This window comes from Onychomys torridus, chromosome 1 (genome assembly GCF_903995425.1).
Source record: "Onychomys torridus chromosome 1, mOncTor1.1, whole genome shotgun sequence".
Taxonomy (NCBI): Eukaryota; Metazoa; Chordata; class Mammalia; order Rodentia; family Cricetidae; genus Onychomys; species Onychomys torridus.
Genome location: NC_050443.1, coordinates 113,320,354 through 113,335,235, shown reverse-complemented (window position 1 = coordinate 113,335,235; position 14,882 = coordinate 113,320,354). Strand labels below are relative to the sequence as shown.

Below are 14,882 nucleotides of genomic sequence, written 5' to 3'. Positions count from 1 at the left end.
GCAGCCCTAGCTGTGAAGTTCTGAGTGGAAAAACAGAGCTGGCACAGTTGGGGGGGAGGTTGGGGGGCTGGGCAGAGGAGAAGAGGGGAGCCAGAGCAAGTGGCTGCAGGGGAAACCACCCTGTGACATTGCTACCTACCTCGGCTGGGTGCTTTGGTTTCCTTCACATTTGACAGGGTGGAACAGTGAGCAGGAATACAGATCTTCCGTAGCAAACTGGAACCCTTTAATAGCAAACCCTGGACAGTCTTATCCTGTATGGCAGAGATGGTCTAGAGGCAGAATTGGGTCAACTGCCCAGCCAAAATGCCAAAACATAGAAGATGGCCCTTAACGAACACTGCAACTCCTGGAAAAAGAAACCAGGACTCCTGGAAGAGAGGTCTTCAGGCCCATGAGGATGGCGTAGGGCCTCTGCAGAGCCAGCTATATGTGCCAGGCCCCTTCCCACAGAGTTAGCCATGTAAGGGACAGACCTTCCCGGCATCCCGGCAGAGGATAGACAGATGTGGGAGCTAGATTCCACATGGAAGGTCCTTGGGTGAGGACATGAGGAAAGCTGGTAAGCTCACCTGGAGGTGCAGCACAGAAAAGTCTGTTTCTTAAGTGAACAAGCGTGATGGCAAATATGGCAAGCTGCCTGGCACACCACTATCGCCTATCTCAGGCCTGCAAATTGTCAGTTTTCTTTCAAAGAGGAACCTTGAGATTGGAGCTGGCCACACCACAGACAGTGTGCCCTGGTTCTCTCTACCCCGCTGCTTCTCTCTGGTGCCTTCTTGACGAGGGAGAGGGGACAAGCAGACGGTACTTTGGGCTTGCCGAGAATGAACATCTTTCTGGCCTCAGCAGCTGGACCTGCCCATCCTCCTGGCTACCCTCCTGCTCTCCTCTATAGTTGAAGAGCCTGACCTCATTCTTGGGACCCTACGAAAGCCCCCAGACTTCTGGCCCTGGCCACATGTTGAGATTCCTGAAGGACCTTTGTCAAGCTTGAAACTTCCTGTCCTTCCTATCAAAAGCCATAGTGAGTCCCAGGGTGGAACTGGTTCTGGAAACACCCCGGAGACTCTAATCGACAACTCGACAGCCTCTCTCAGTCCGGGTTTTCAAATGACATTAAATCTCAGGGAAAGTAACCCAAAGTCACTACCCGGTGCTCCTGTGGCACTGTACAGACGGAGGGAAGAGTACAGTCCTGCTAATCACCCTGTCCTCTGCAGAGACCTCACCCTGAGTTCAGCTCCCCCGGGTCTGAGGGCAGTTCCCTGTGCCCTCTGCCACCCTATCGATGAACCCACCACCCGAAGAGAATGCAGAAGGTGGGGTATCCTGAGGGAGCCATCTGAGTGTAGCCCCTGAAGGTTCACCTGATTATGTGTGAACCACATGGTTTGAATGGGGGTGATTCCATCCCTAACCCCAAGGAGAATATGTGAGCTGAAACCTAGAAAAATATGTTAGCTAGCCCTATACCTACAGGAAACTTGGAAAAAGGCCCACTGTCCCAGCCTGGCCTTTCAGTGCAAGGAGAGCTCAGTTAGTCTAGATTCAATTCTAGGTTGACTCTGTTGGGATGCACTATCTCCTTCTACAGGGAGATTTGGATGGGAGACTGCTGGAGACCACTGTGGCACCAAGGGCCGAGGTGAGAGGCACAGGGCCTAGATGGCCCTATGTGGGCCTGGGCCCTGCTGTCCCTGAGCCCTCAGCTCCCTCAGCCAGTGAGTGAGCCTGATCATGGCCTTGAGGGAACTCGGCCGTATTTCACCTCTCACATGCCTTGGCACTCTGGCACAAAGCTGGTGACAGACTCTGGGTTTTAATGGGTAGATGAGACTGTTGGGCAAACTTCTCAAATGCCTGATGTCCAAAGCAAAAGGTCAGAGGTGACTTCACTTGACGGAAAACTGAAAAGACTTATACAGAAAGTGTGTTCTCATTGTGTTGGGACATCTGAGGAGGATGACTGAGGAATAGAAGGGTGACAGTCTTTCCTTTTCTATTCAAAGGCAATGACTTTCTGGGCTGGTTCTTCACTGTGCAGTGTTGAGTTCTAATACAGGTGTGCAATGGAGCACCGCCCCCTACCAGCAAGTGAGGTGATACCACACACATCCCTGCTGAGGCTGAGGCCCCAAGAGAGAAGAAGGCTGCCTGCTTTCTCAGGGACAGAACTCCCCATATGTCACTCTGTGCTGGCCCTCACTTAGTCAGACTTGGGGTTCATTTCTCTGCTCCCCCAAATTCTAGCCTTGGTAGAGTACAGAGGGGGTGACTTCCATACTTGCCCATATAGATAGTCATACCTCTACCAGCTCTCTGGGAACTTGACTTTGAGGATAAAGAATGGAACCAACAGACTGAACCTTAGGTGAGACCCCAGCCGAGTCTCCACCCAGAGGGAGAGCCACTCAAGTCCGAGGTCCCTCTTTGCAGTGAGACCTAGGCCTCTTCTTCTAGCTTTACCCATTGCAGCCTACCCTAGCTACTAGAGTCAGTCATCCCGTCAGTGTACTGTCTAAGCCTGTTACAGTTGAACGGGGCAAGCAATTTTACCTAATATCATTCTAGCAATGAGCTCAGAGCAGTCGCTCTGGCATGGCCACCCTCTTGGTAAATCGAGCCTTCCCGCTCCAGCTTCCAAGATCCCAAGCCACCAAGGAAAGGACACCAGCCTTCAGTCATTACCAATCCTTGCTACCCTGAAAATGGAAAAGAAGCCAAGGCTAAGCAAAGTAGCCATGTTAGTCATTGATCTCTGTCCAGCACAACCCCATCCATTCAGGATGTGCGTTTGAATAAAACAAACAATAAATCATTTGCTAAACAAAGCACGCGGTGCATGAGACATGTCCCCAGGCTGCTGTTGAAACTCCTCCTGGAAGCAATTTGCTGGGTGGAAGCCATCCACAAAAAAAAAAAAAAAAAAAAAAAAAGAGCTGAACGTTACTTAGGCTAAACAGAGTAGGTGGAGGTGGATACAGAGCAGGAAACAGCAGTGTCTCACCTTCAGGTCCTGCTCAAGGATGGACCTTGGCTTTCCTCAGCTGGACACGGGTGGGGCCTCATTTTCTGAGGTTCAGCAGCATGAACAGTGCTCAGGAAAAGGGGTGAAGGATCAGTCCATCCAGCTCAGAATGGTAAAGAGATATTGAACCCCTGAAGTGAGCCATAGGGGCCCCAGGTAAGACTTATTTTCCTTAACTGCCTAGTGACGGGCCCCATCTCTAAACAGGGGAGACGAGGCACATGGCATCCTAAGCAGAGAGAGAGAGACAGGAGGTGACTTCGGCTGTTGGTAAACAGAAAGTTTTGCACAGAAAAATCTATTTCTGGGGACATTAAAACGTGCAAGGAGAGTCACCGAGAAAACAACTAGGATGGAGTGGTTCCTTTTTCTCTTTGTGTTTGGTAATAATGCTTTTTTAGGACTGCTTCATCTACATGTGATAAATTCAAACTCATATGCACGGATGCCGGGCCATACCTAGAAACTGCCCTGGGTTGGGCAGGTACCTGGGTCAGGATGGACGGGCAGAGCAAGTAGTGAAAGTCAGCCTAGTGGCATAGCAGCTGGCCTCCAGGATGCTGGACCAGGAGCCATCCAGAGAACTCCCCTTTCCCTGACAGACAGAGGGCAGTGCCTGCAGTTCTCTGTTTAGCCAGTTCTTCATTCCTGGGAAGTGTTCACTCAGGCTCCACAGGCCGAACCTCTTCCCAAGGGCTCCCTCCTTGCTCTTGCTGGGATTATGTCTCTTCTCCCATCCTACAAGGTGAGACCAGCCAGGTATTGTGAGTGCTGTCACACCCTCATGGTGTTGGCTTCAGAAGCACCATCCTTCTTCATGTCTTTTCCAAGGTCTCATTCCTATCTCTTTGAGAACTTTCACCTCATCCACACAGATCTCCTCCAATTTCAAAGGAAACTTAAAATGTGAGCTCCTGGATAGGCTGAGGCCCTTGGATGAAAGTAATGGATTCTAGGGCAAATAAAAATGGCAGGTTTGTCCCCAAAGGAGGTCAAAGTTCACCACTAGAAAGCTCATAGCAGCTGTGCTTGTGGAAGCAGGTGGACACTCTGACTCTCAGGAGCCTATATATCTGATGTGACAGGTTCTGCTGACTTGTAATAAGATGAACTGCTTAGCAAAGAGGCAGTTTCTTGTTAATGACTCTTTGCTTCTGTTGGAGAGACCCAACCCCTACCCAAGAGAGTTAAGTGCTTACACAGTGCACCCCACATTCCCCACCACCTGGCCTCATCCTTGGCCTTTGAGCCAGCATCTGCCAAGAACACCTGATCATCTCAACCAGAAACTCGGCCTTGGTTTTCAGAGTGCCTCTTGACTGATGTGATGAACTAGCCTAGGAACACACCCTGTGGCCTTAGTTTGCCCAAACTCACCTCTGCTCAGGGTCACACCTATAGTCATCATTTCCTTCCTTAGTCTCCAGCCACATTGCAAGCATGTGCTACCACACTTAGGCAGTGCTTTACCTACTGCCTTATCATCTGAGCCCCAAATTCACAGGTTTCATGATAGGGAAGGTGATGGGGGAATGTCTTTCTGTATGCTGTGAAAATATGTTTCTCTGATTGGTTGATAAATAAAGCCGTTTGGCCTATGGCAAGGCAGCTTAGAGGCAGGCGGAAAAATCCAAACAGATAGAGAGGGAAGAGAAAGACAGAGCAGTGGAGACGCCAGCCCTCCAGCCAGGGAGCAGTGTGTAATGGCACACAGGTAAAGCCACAGAACAAGTGACGACATATAGATTGACAAAAATGGGCTGAGTTTACATGTAAGAGCTAGTCAGTAGTAGGACTGAGCTAATGGCCATACAGTTCGTAATTAATATAAACCTCTGTGTGTTTATTTGGGTCTGAGCGGCTGTGGGACTAGGCAGGACACAGGAAAACCTCCAGCTACAGGAAGGGGTGACTCAAGACTCTCAAACCTATGAAAAGTGGTCCACAAACATTTTTCTACAGAAGGAATTGGCAGCATGCTTCAGAATCTCCAAGGGGGCCACGGGTCTCTAGACTCTCAGCCCGTGTCCCTCTGAGTGCTGGGCTCCAAAGCACCATCTTTCCTATATTCCTTCCTCACTGACCCTGCTCCAGCTGCATCTAGACACCTGCTGTTCCCCAGACAAGAGAAGCCACTTCCCACTACTGGGCAAGCATACAGAAGCCTCTCTGTCTGAAATATTTCAGTCCTGTTGGCTGCCAAGGAAACATCCACACCCAAGCCTCTTCTCCTTAATGAAGCCCTTCTAGTTCCCACTCCACAAGCCCATTCCACCCATTCTGCCCCACCTCTAGCCTTCCCTTGGGGTAGTAGCGTCTGTGTCCCTGTGGACCTGGGACATCCAGGGGGCAGGCACTGTCATAACTTCAGCACTAAGCACAATGCGTGTACCCTCTAAATATTCAATAAAGATTTAAGCATTCCATTTGTCTCTTCTTGCAGGCTCTCAAACACTGCTAGCATTTGGGGGAAACTCAGAAAGAGCCTTTGAAATATTTCTAGCTTGCTAAGAACAGGTCTAACTCAGCTCAACACAGTATAAAATTATTAAATTTCTGACGCTTGTACTTTTATATTATATTTGAGCCCAAGTTGGGGCTTTGCTTAAAGACATTTAAATGAGTAGGCTGATAACACCACCAACAGAGGACTGCTGTGGTAAAGCCTGCTATGTGGGGGGAAAAGAAATATATGAAATTACTGATGCATTTGATCAAGACCCACCAGGAGCTCAGCAAAAAACACAAAGTCAACAATAACTGGAACTTAAAGATAGAGTGACTAGTATGTCAGAACAACCGCCGTCCATCACTTAGGTTCTTTCAGGTTCCCAAATCCACTTGCCCAGGGAAGTGTTCAGGGATGAGGATTTCTTTGACTTATAACAATGCAGGATAGTGTGGCTGGAAACCAAGGATCTTTTGTTGTGGTTGTTTTTGTTTTTATCAGTGAACTTCACAGTACAATCAGGACTGTGGAGGAGTTTCATTTATCTACCAAGCGAAAATGTTTTATGCTCTTTGAGAGAACATTTATGTACTTTGTATTCATTAAAGGAAGTGCCCTACAGCAACCATTTGCTGGCCCAGACTGAGTTTCTGTATATCCTTGAATGCAACAGAAAGGACATATACATTCTGGCTGTTTATTAATTTTATACGGACTGCCTCCCCTGTAACTGGGAAAGAACTTCTACCTCAGAGGACCAAGGTGTTTGGGCCTGAAACCTACGCCTGACACAACCATGTGCCACCATGCTTTCTAGAACTATCTCAGGCTGGGCCCTGGTTCTTACCTTCTGCTCAGGTGTGCCCAAGATATAAGACTCCACATTCCTACTCAAAAGGACATGTGCAGATTGCAGGCCTCCTTGCTGGTGGAAGTTGGAGACAGAAGTGTGGGCTTTGAGAGTCTAGCTTAGGCCTTCATTGTCTAGCTCAATTGTTGCCCTCTTCCTTCTCCCTCCTCCCTGTTTGTAGATGATCAGAGGGAAGGGAGATTGGAAAAGAACTTGGATGAGAAATACTCCCAGCTGGACCTGACCCTCCCCCCGTGGGGGGAAGGGGTGTCCCCATGAGTCCCTAGGGAACCTGGAAAGCAGTCTAGAGTATTCTGTAAAAGGAGGCACTTCACGATGGAGGAAACTAGAGGCTTTCCTACTTCCAATGACCCACCTCTTCCCCACCTCAAATCAACTAGTTGGTGATGCATAGTATGTTCTGGAACACATGACTGATATGAAGTTGCTAGAGCAAGGTTAGTTGTGAGAAATTGTGCCACAAGAAAAAAATTGACTGCTGGTATCCTCAAATCCTGATCAGAGCCCTTGTCCTGGTCTGCCTCCATGTGTCCTCCTCTGCCTATGGGGAAGTGGGCTGCCAAGATCAGCATCCTCTAAGAAGACACAGTCCTCTCTATGGGTGGAAACCCACCTGTTAGGAAATCTCAATGACAGAACTAAACAGCTGGTTCCCATGATGGGGATTTCAGACAGACAAGAGGGAGGCCTCTGGGCGGGGCATCAAATCATGCAGGTAGGTGTCCAGCTTTGAGGCTGGTCTCTTTGAGTTGGAGAAGAGAGGAAGGTCAAAGCTGGCAGATAGGGCTTCCCTCTGTCCAGGCCCCACTCACAGCGGGCATCTTGCTCTCAGCTCAGCACTTGGGCTTGCTGGCCTTGAGTCAAGGTCGGGGGCCTTGTGTGCTGAGAGCACACAGCCCTCAAAGCAAACTGATTAGAGACTGGCTGGAGAGACACAGCTTGGAAACTCCAGGTCCTTGGAGTGGGAGACAAAATAAAATGACACAGTCTGAAGGCCACTTATTATAATATACTGCAATCAAGCATCTATAAACAAGAATCCAAAAATCTAGTGGAGAGGGAAAAAAATGGAACTAATTTTCTTCCGAGTACAAATGGTGACTAATGTCCAGCTGGAAGTATCCAAATAGATCCAAGTCCTAACAAAAAATCATGTCCGTTTCTCGACTAGAAACCTGACACCTGTCCCGAGGACAACATGACAGAGACCTGGATGCTCTCAAGCCCTTGGTTCAAGTGCTGAGGCCCTTGATCCTTCTGTAAACATAAACCAAGTCTCTGCTCGTGTCCTCCACCACACTAGAACCTTCATACCCATGTCTATCTCCTGTTCTAAAGACTGGAATCACAGGGCTGTAAAGATGGCTCAGTGGGTGTTTGCTGTGTAAGCCTAACTACCTGAGTTTGGATCCCCAGCACCCATGTAAAAAGCCAATTGTGGTAGCACGTACCTGTAACCTTAGCATTGGGAGAGACAGAGACAAGAGCATCCTTGGGCTCAGTGGCCTGTCAATCTAGACGAAACAGTGGGCTCCAGGACTGTGAGAGGCCTTGGCTCAATCCACAAGATAGAAGAAAGCTGGAGAGATGGCTCAGTAGTTAAGAGCACTTGCCATTCTAGTAGAGACCTGGGTTCAGTTCCCAGCACTCAGTTGGTAGGTTATGAACCACCTTTAACTCCAGTTCCAGGGAATCTGACCTGGTGGGCATCAGGTACCTATGCAGTACACATATAAAAAACATATGGGCAAAGCACTCATGTGCATAATATAAAATCAGTAAGCATCTTTTTAAAAAAAATGTGCAGAGAGGACACCAGACACCAACCTCTGACCTCTACAAGTGCATATGTAGGTGAGTACTCCTGCAGAGAGAGAGAGAGAGAGAGAGAGAGAGAGAGAGAGAGAGAGAGAGAGAGAGAGAGAAAGGATGGAAGAGAAAGGGGGAGGGGAGTAGGGGAATCACACCTGCTCAGGATTGCACCGAGGACCACATCCTTCTGACCCCACCATTCCACCTCAAATTGTCCGCCCAGAGCCCCAGTCTGTGCCATCTGCCCTGGGAAACAAAGACATGTCTGTTCTGTTTGTGGCTATGTTCCAGGCAGGGTGACATGGCTGGAGAGCCCTCTGTGCTTGGCCTCCTACACCCTACCTGCGCAGACTGGCTCTGTTTCCCTCACCCATGCATTCCTTCACTTCACACCCCAACCATGCTGAGTCCCAGGCACCCTGTAATAATAGTCTGGCCATCCCCATGCAGATGCAGAATCCCACATCTGCTGCAGGAGCTCATGGCCAAGCTGTGATCCCCACACTGGACCTTCTAGGGGATCAGAGTCTGTGCTGCCCACACCCAGGCCAGAGGCCCAAACAAACTATCCAACCAACACTCCACTCTTTGCCACAGACTACTAACACCCAAACACTTGACTATATATAGCACAGTAGCTTTCCAGCCCAGCTAAGGATCAATTTTTTTATTCAGTTTCCTTCCTCTTGACGGAGCATCTATCTGTTTGGGGGAGAGAAAAACAAGGATTCCCTCTTGTTATTAGTACTTGACATCAATTCCATGACAGACTAGATTAAATGTGTTCTTCGTTGTATTTAAAAGAGGTTTTGAAATAGACAACCATTCTTTAAAAATACTTTATCTGGCCCTTCCTTCATTGGGAATCAGTATAAAAGGATATATTAATTTGTTTTCCTGAATTATATTGCTAAGGGTTTTTATTTCATAAGCTTCACCAAACCCTTTGAAGTATTTATTTATGTAGCTGAAAGAAAGGGACCCACATTTCTGGCAGAGAGCCAGATGCAGTGAGTACAGAGGCTGTAAACCACATCAAAAGTCTCTGTGTGGCACACCTGGATGGGGTGGACCCCAATCGGTGAGATTTGGGGGACAGAGAAAAGAAAAGGAGGCTGGGTGGGTAATCCCAGAAGGAGGATTCTCCCAGCCTGTATCCAGCAGTGGGCCCACACCATCTGCCTCTCCAGGAGAATTAGAAACATTTTATAAACCTGTCACCTTAGGTGTGGTTTATAAATCCCAACCATCTGGAGGGCAGGTGGGATCTGATTAGGAGCTGCCCCAGAGCTGCCCCATCCTTTAAAGGAAAGAATTAAGCTCAGAGGGTGTTGGGAGGCCATGCACAGCTTCATAGTTTTACATTATGGTTGCAAAGCTGACCTTATGCCCGATTCCACATGCTTCGTTTGGGGCTACGCTGCTTCTTGCTGCTGGGATTGCATCCTTTCTGCCTAGCTTCATACCAGGCCTGGTTTAATTCAGGCCACACACCCCGGTTAATGTCCATAGCAAGCTGTATTTTTGCGTCACAGGTCACTAACACCGGAGTCAGTGGTGCATGATGAAGATTGGATTCCCTTCTGGTGCACAGGTAAGTGAAAGCATTGAGATTAAATTCTTAACTCACACAAACTTTCCATAATCGGTCAGTTCATCACACAAAATTAAAGTTGCCTACCATGTCGCAACTAGTTGAACTAGTCTTTTGGGTAGGACACGAGGAAAGACTTTATCGACTACCACGGATTTTGTTCATTCAAACCTCTGTGCATCTGTGTGTATGGGGGTGGTGCACATGCATGCGTGTATGTATGCCAAGGCCAGAGGACAACCTTGAGTATCATTTCTCAAATACCATCTGCCTTTTTGAAGCAGGGCCTCTCATTGGCTGGAAGCTCACCAATTAGGCTAGGCTACCTGACCAGCAAGCCCCAGAGATGGACGATGGACATGCCTCTGCTTCCCCAGCGCTGGGATTACAAGTGTACAGCACCACACTTGGCCCGTTTTACATATGGTCTGGGGCTTGAACTCAGGTCCTCTTGTTTGTAAGGCAAACACTTTTCCCACTGAGCCCTCTCCCTGGTCCCACACTGTTTTTTAACACATACAGTGTATACAGCATTAGGTATTTTAGGAAAGCATATCTAGTTTCCTGGGTGCTGACCACATGCTTTCTAATTAATATGCATCCTCTGCTGCCATCTCGGCAGCCATGCAAAGTAAAGGTGGTCAGTCCATTCCTGAGGAATGAGCAGCGGGGTCTGAACTTGAGTCGATTAACCAAGACTACACCAGAGGCAGGATTTGAATCCAAGTCTTTACCCAAAGTCCATGGTCTCAGAGACTCACCCCTTATTGACAGCCTGGTGGAGAAGCTGAACTGTTCCATTTGATTCCAAAATAGGATAGATAATGGAATTATTTTCTCTGAATTTGTCAAATACGAATGGACGAGACATTTTTTTAGGTATTTATTGCTTGTATATATGGTATATAGTTATTGTGCTTTTGTATATAGTTTTTCTTATATTAATTATAACTTTTTTCCTTTTTTTCTTTTTATTAATATAGAAAAGGGGAAATATAGTGATATTTTATTTGTACTGAAATGTGATTTTATTTGTATATTAATAAAGTTGAAACTGAATCAATGGAAACCTAAAATAGACTCGAACAAGTAGTTGAGGATAGGGCCAATTGTCCTTCTACAGAACCAAGAGGAAGAGGCAGAGGGTCTAAGATCTGGGGGAGGCGTAGACACTTGAGTAAACTGAGCTGAAGGCTGAACACGCTCCATGTCCTGTGGTCTAGAAAGTAGGGGGCCTTCAGGAGAGACTAGGCCACAGATCCATTCGCTAGGAGACAGCAAGCCAAAGACGACCTACATTGCACAGGACTTTCTCAAGTGACACTCAAGTGTTGAAGAGACCCAGCGCTCTCCTAACAGCCACATTCACTTCTGTTTTGGAGCAGAGCCTCCCTGAGTGTGACTCAAACATCACAAATGAGAAAATGTATCAGTGAGGGAAGAGAGTGCATGCGGTTCTTGTTCCCTCACTGCTCCCAAACCTGCCTCCTTGGGAGGTCTTGTAGGGTCTCTTCAGTTCAGTTTCCCCTTAAGATCTGGCCCTGCAGCTCCCGTATGGACTGTTCTCCTTTCTCTGTGATCCAGTGCACATCAATATGCAGTGTAACAGACGTCTATGTAAGCCACAGCTGCTCATTCACACAAGCATACATGCTCCAGAAACTGAACTCACAGCACCGTCCTAACATAAGCCCCAGGTCAGCACCCCTTTCTGAAGCAGAAAGGAAGCTAGTGTATTTAGAAGGATGAAGGAAGCATTATGGGAAATTAGGGAGGACACAAAGGCACATCTTTGACTTGGGACATGATGCCTTAGGAGAAAGTACCAGGTGTACTGCAGAAGGTGCGTGCCTCAGCCTATAAATTTGCCTCCTCTGACCAGCAGGGGATGGTTTCAATTAATGGCCTCCATGGTGGAGCCATGAGGACCACAGAGGAGGCACAGTCTGGTGCAGAGAAGCACAATTCGACCTACTGAAACGGATTCATGCCCCTTCCCATACTGCCCTCAACTTCCTCAGGGCTAAAAGAGCTGCATGCCGGAACGCCTGGGGCTGAAGAGATCACTCCCAGGACAGAGTTTCAGGTCTTCCTCCAGGCTTCCTCCAAGGTCCACAGAGCTGCTGACCCAGGAGTATTGCAGGGCCAAGTGTGCCTACAGAGCAGGAACAATGAATTTCCAGCCTGAGAACCAATGGCCTTCTCTGTTCTCTTGTGACCCCACAGAGGCTCCAGGAAGCATCCAAGGCCAGCACCTCCCTCATTGACCTTCAGGGCTGATTTACCTGAGGGGTTCTGGATTATCCAATCTAGTTTATCCAATGACCTGGCCTTTCAGTGAGACAAATCACTGCTACCAACTTCCAAAGCAGGAAACTGTTGGTTTGTGTCGAGGGGGTGATGATGAGTCACAGACAGCATTAATCCCAAGAAACAAGAACCTGAGCCCCCAGGTGGCATTCAGGAGGCCAGGGCCTGGCTTCAGGTCCTCTTCCTGACAGTGGTGACCCCTCTTTAGGCAAACCAATACCTGGCCTTTTGTTTCCTTGGCCCTTGAACTGGCATTGGGAGACCCCAGACTCCATCTACTGTCAAAAAGAGTTCTGTTCGTTCATATCCTGAAAGCTGAGCGACCTTGGCAACCACCAGCAACTGTTTCACGCTCCTTTAGTTTAGTGCCTCAGTTTTGGAAAGACACGCCCACCCTCCCTAATCCCCCAGCTCCACTTCAGCTAAACACAAATCTTTAAGCTGTAGGCAAAAGACAAAAAACAAAAACAAAAACAAAAACAAAACAAAACAAAACAAACAAAAAACCCCAAAAACATCGTTGTGAACAGGTCCGAACACTTTGGGTCACAAGTCTCTTACGTGCAAGGACATTACTGACAGAACAGAGACAGTAATTTCTAGAACACATGAACATCATTTGCTGATCTTCCTTCAAATTCCGTGACACAGTCAAGACTACCTATTTTCTTTCCTTTAGTTTCTGAGGTTCTAACACTTACAGAGTCGTCGTAACTCAGTATAAACCAATAGTGTGATTCTGCAGGCATCTTGGTCTAACCTCTCTAGAAAGGTACTTCATGCCTAGAAGGAATTTAGGTCAGATCCAGTCCTGGGTCCTTGGGCTTGGCTCTGCCTCATGACCCTGTGGGTCTCCCAGCCTTCCCCAGATGGTCCTGGGAAGCACCAAGATGGGTACCGCTGGCTTTTGGCTCCAGGACCTCCTCAGATCACCCCACAGACTGCAATTCCCGACGTCAGACCTGGGCTACCTGCCAGGTTTCCCCACCGCGACCCTGAATCCCCAGCTGACGCCTGCCTGGAAAGACACCGGGCCGCAGACTAGCCGCTAGCATCCCCGCAGCTCCCACGCTGCGCCGGGAGTTGGCGCAACTCGAGTCACTTTCTGGAAATGCTCCAGTCTCAGGCCCTGGGTGCTCAGCCCCAACACACCGGCTGGCATCCCCTCCCGTGTCCACTGCATTCACACGAGTCGCCGGGTCACTGTAACCCTCCTATGGTCGCTACCCGCAAACACACGCCCTCCACGTAGCTGTTCACCAAGAAGAACTGCCGAGGTGGTAGCCAAGTTGGTACTACGCCTTGGGCAGGTGGCCGGGGTCACGCGATCTCCAGTCGCTAGCACCCCGCGCACTAGGAGGGTGGCAAGGACCTAGCTCAGATGCAGCACGACCCGTCCCTCCCGCAACAGTAGCCCAGGCTGTCCTGGTTTGCTCAAGGTGCACAGGATGCATGGCCACCTAGAGACTCTCTGCCACCCGCCCACACCGCGCCACTCACCTCCTAGGGACCGGTGCTGTCGCGCCGATCGCGCCGCCGCGCCGACTCCGCATCTCCCGGGCGCCCGCCCGCTAAGCTCCGCTCCGGGGCGCTCGCTGTCCCCGCCGGCGCGAGGGAGGGTCGTGAGGACGCGCGGAGGCACCGAGGTCCCCACGTCGCCGACGAGTTCTCTCGTAGCCCGCAGCCCACAGCCCGCAGCCCCGCAGCCCCGCAGCCCCGCAGCCCTCAGTCCTCCAAAAGAGCAGGAAATCTGTCTGGCGGGTCCGGCCGCCTCCAGCGCGGGGCTAGGTCTCCGGCTCCTGCTCCACGGCGGGGGCGGGGCCCTGGCGCTGCGAGGGGCGACGGCGACGCCTGGTGCCTGGCTTTGGGAGCGCACCGCGGGCGCCCGCCCTCCTGGGGCTGTGGCCTCAACACTCAGAGGAGGCAGGCCGGTGCCCCCTCTGGGGAGCCCCCTCTCCTAGTCCTCTGCCCAGAGGGAACCAGGGAGGGTGCCAAGGGGTGATGACACTCACACCAGCGGGAAAGAAAACTCAAGGTCCTTTCCTATTCATATTTAGCCTTGGTCCTGGACATCAGGAAGTAGCCTGGCTGGGATGCACTTTGCATCCGGTAAAGCGGGGCTGGGGCATCTGGTAACAGGCCTGCTTCAGAGAAGTTGGCAGAGCTGGAAAATGTCCCAAACACTCCCTCCCAGAAAAGAGTGTGTGGGCGCCCCATGGTGGGTGCTGGAGGGTGTACAATTAGTAAGAAATATCTGGCAAAAAACACAATGGAGCAGAGCACAGAACCCGATCTTCTGCTCTGGGGACTTATTTCTTAGTGATTTCGCTTGGACTACAAAGGGAACTGCCAGCTTGACACAACCTAGAACTTAGTCTCAAGGGGGGATAATCTAGATCAGGTTGAGCTGCTGGCATGTCTGCATGTGTGTGTCTGTGTGTGTGTGGTGAGGGTTTGATTGATAATTGATAAAGGAAATCTCAGCCCGTTGTGGGCAGCACTTTTCCTTGGGACACAGGGGTTGGGGGTTCCAACCCCCAACAGTATTAGAGTGGGCTGGATGACAGTAGTCACACAAGGATGTGTTTATTCTCTTTACTCTTGACTTTGGGTGGATGGCAAGAAAGAGGTGTGTAGGGGTGTTACCTCACCTGGCATCTTAAGTCAGGTAGGGTCTGTCTGGGACAGAGGTATAGACCGGAAGCCTGAAGAGCTGTGGACCCCTCCAGAATGCTAAGAATGCTCTTCTCTTCCCGTGGTGGGAACACAAGCTCATCCTTCCTTCTCTTCCCCACACACCTCAGTCTCTGAGGAC

At 49.7% G+C, this 14,882-nt stretch overlaps 1 protein-coding gene across 2 annotated transcripts in view; it reads right to left on the bottom strand.

Moving 5' to 3' along the window:
- The window catches only part of Ptpre (protein tyrosine phosphatase receptor type E), a 148,175-nt gene extending 134,301 nt beyond the window's left edge, over nucleotides 1-13,874 (bottom strand). For both annotated transcript variants that reach the window (XM_036196978.1, XM_036196967.1), the window contains exon 1: nucleotides 13,568-13,874. The gene's annotated coding sequence lies outside the window, so the exon portion shown is untranslated. The remainder of the gene's footprint in view (nucleotides 1-13,567) is intronic.
- Between the last annotated feature and the right edge of the window lie 1,008 nt (nucleotides 13,875-14,882).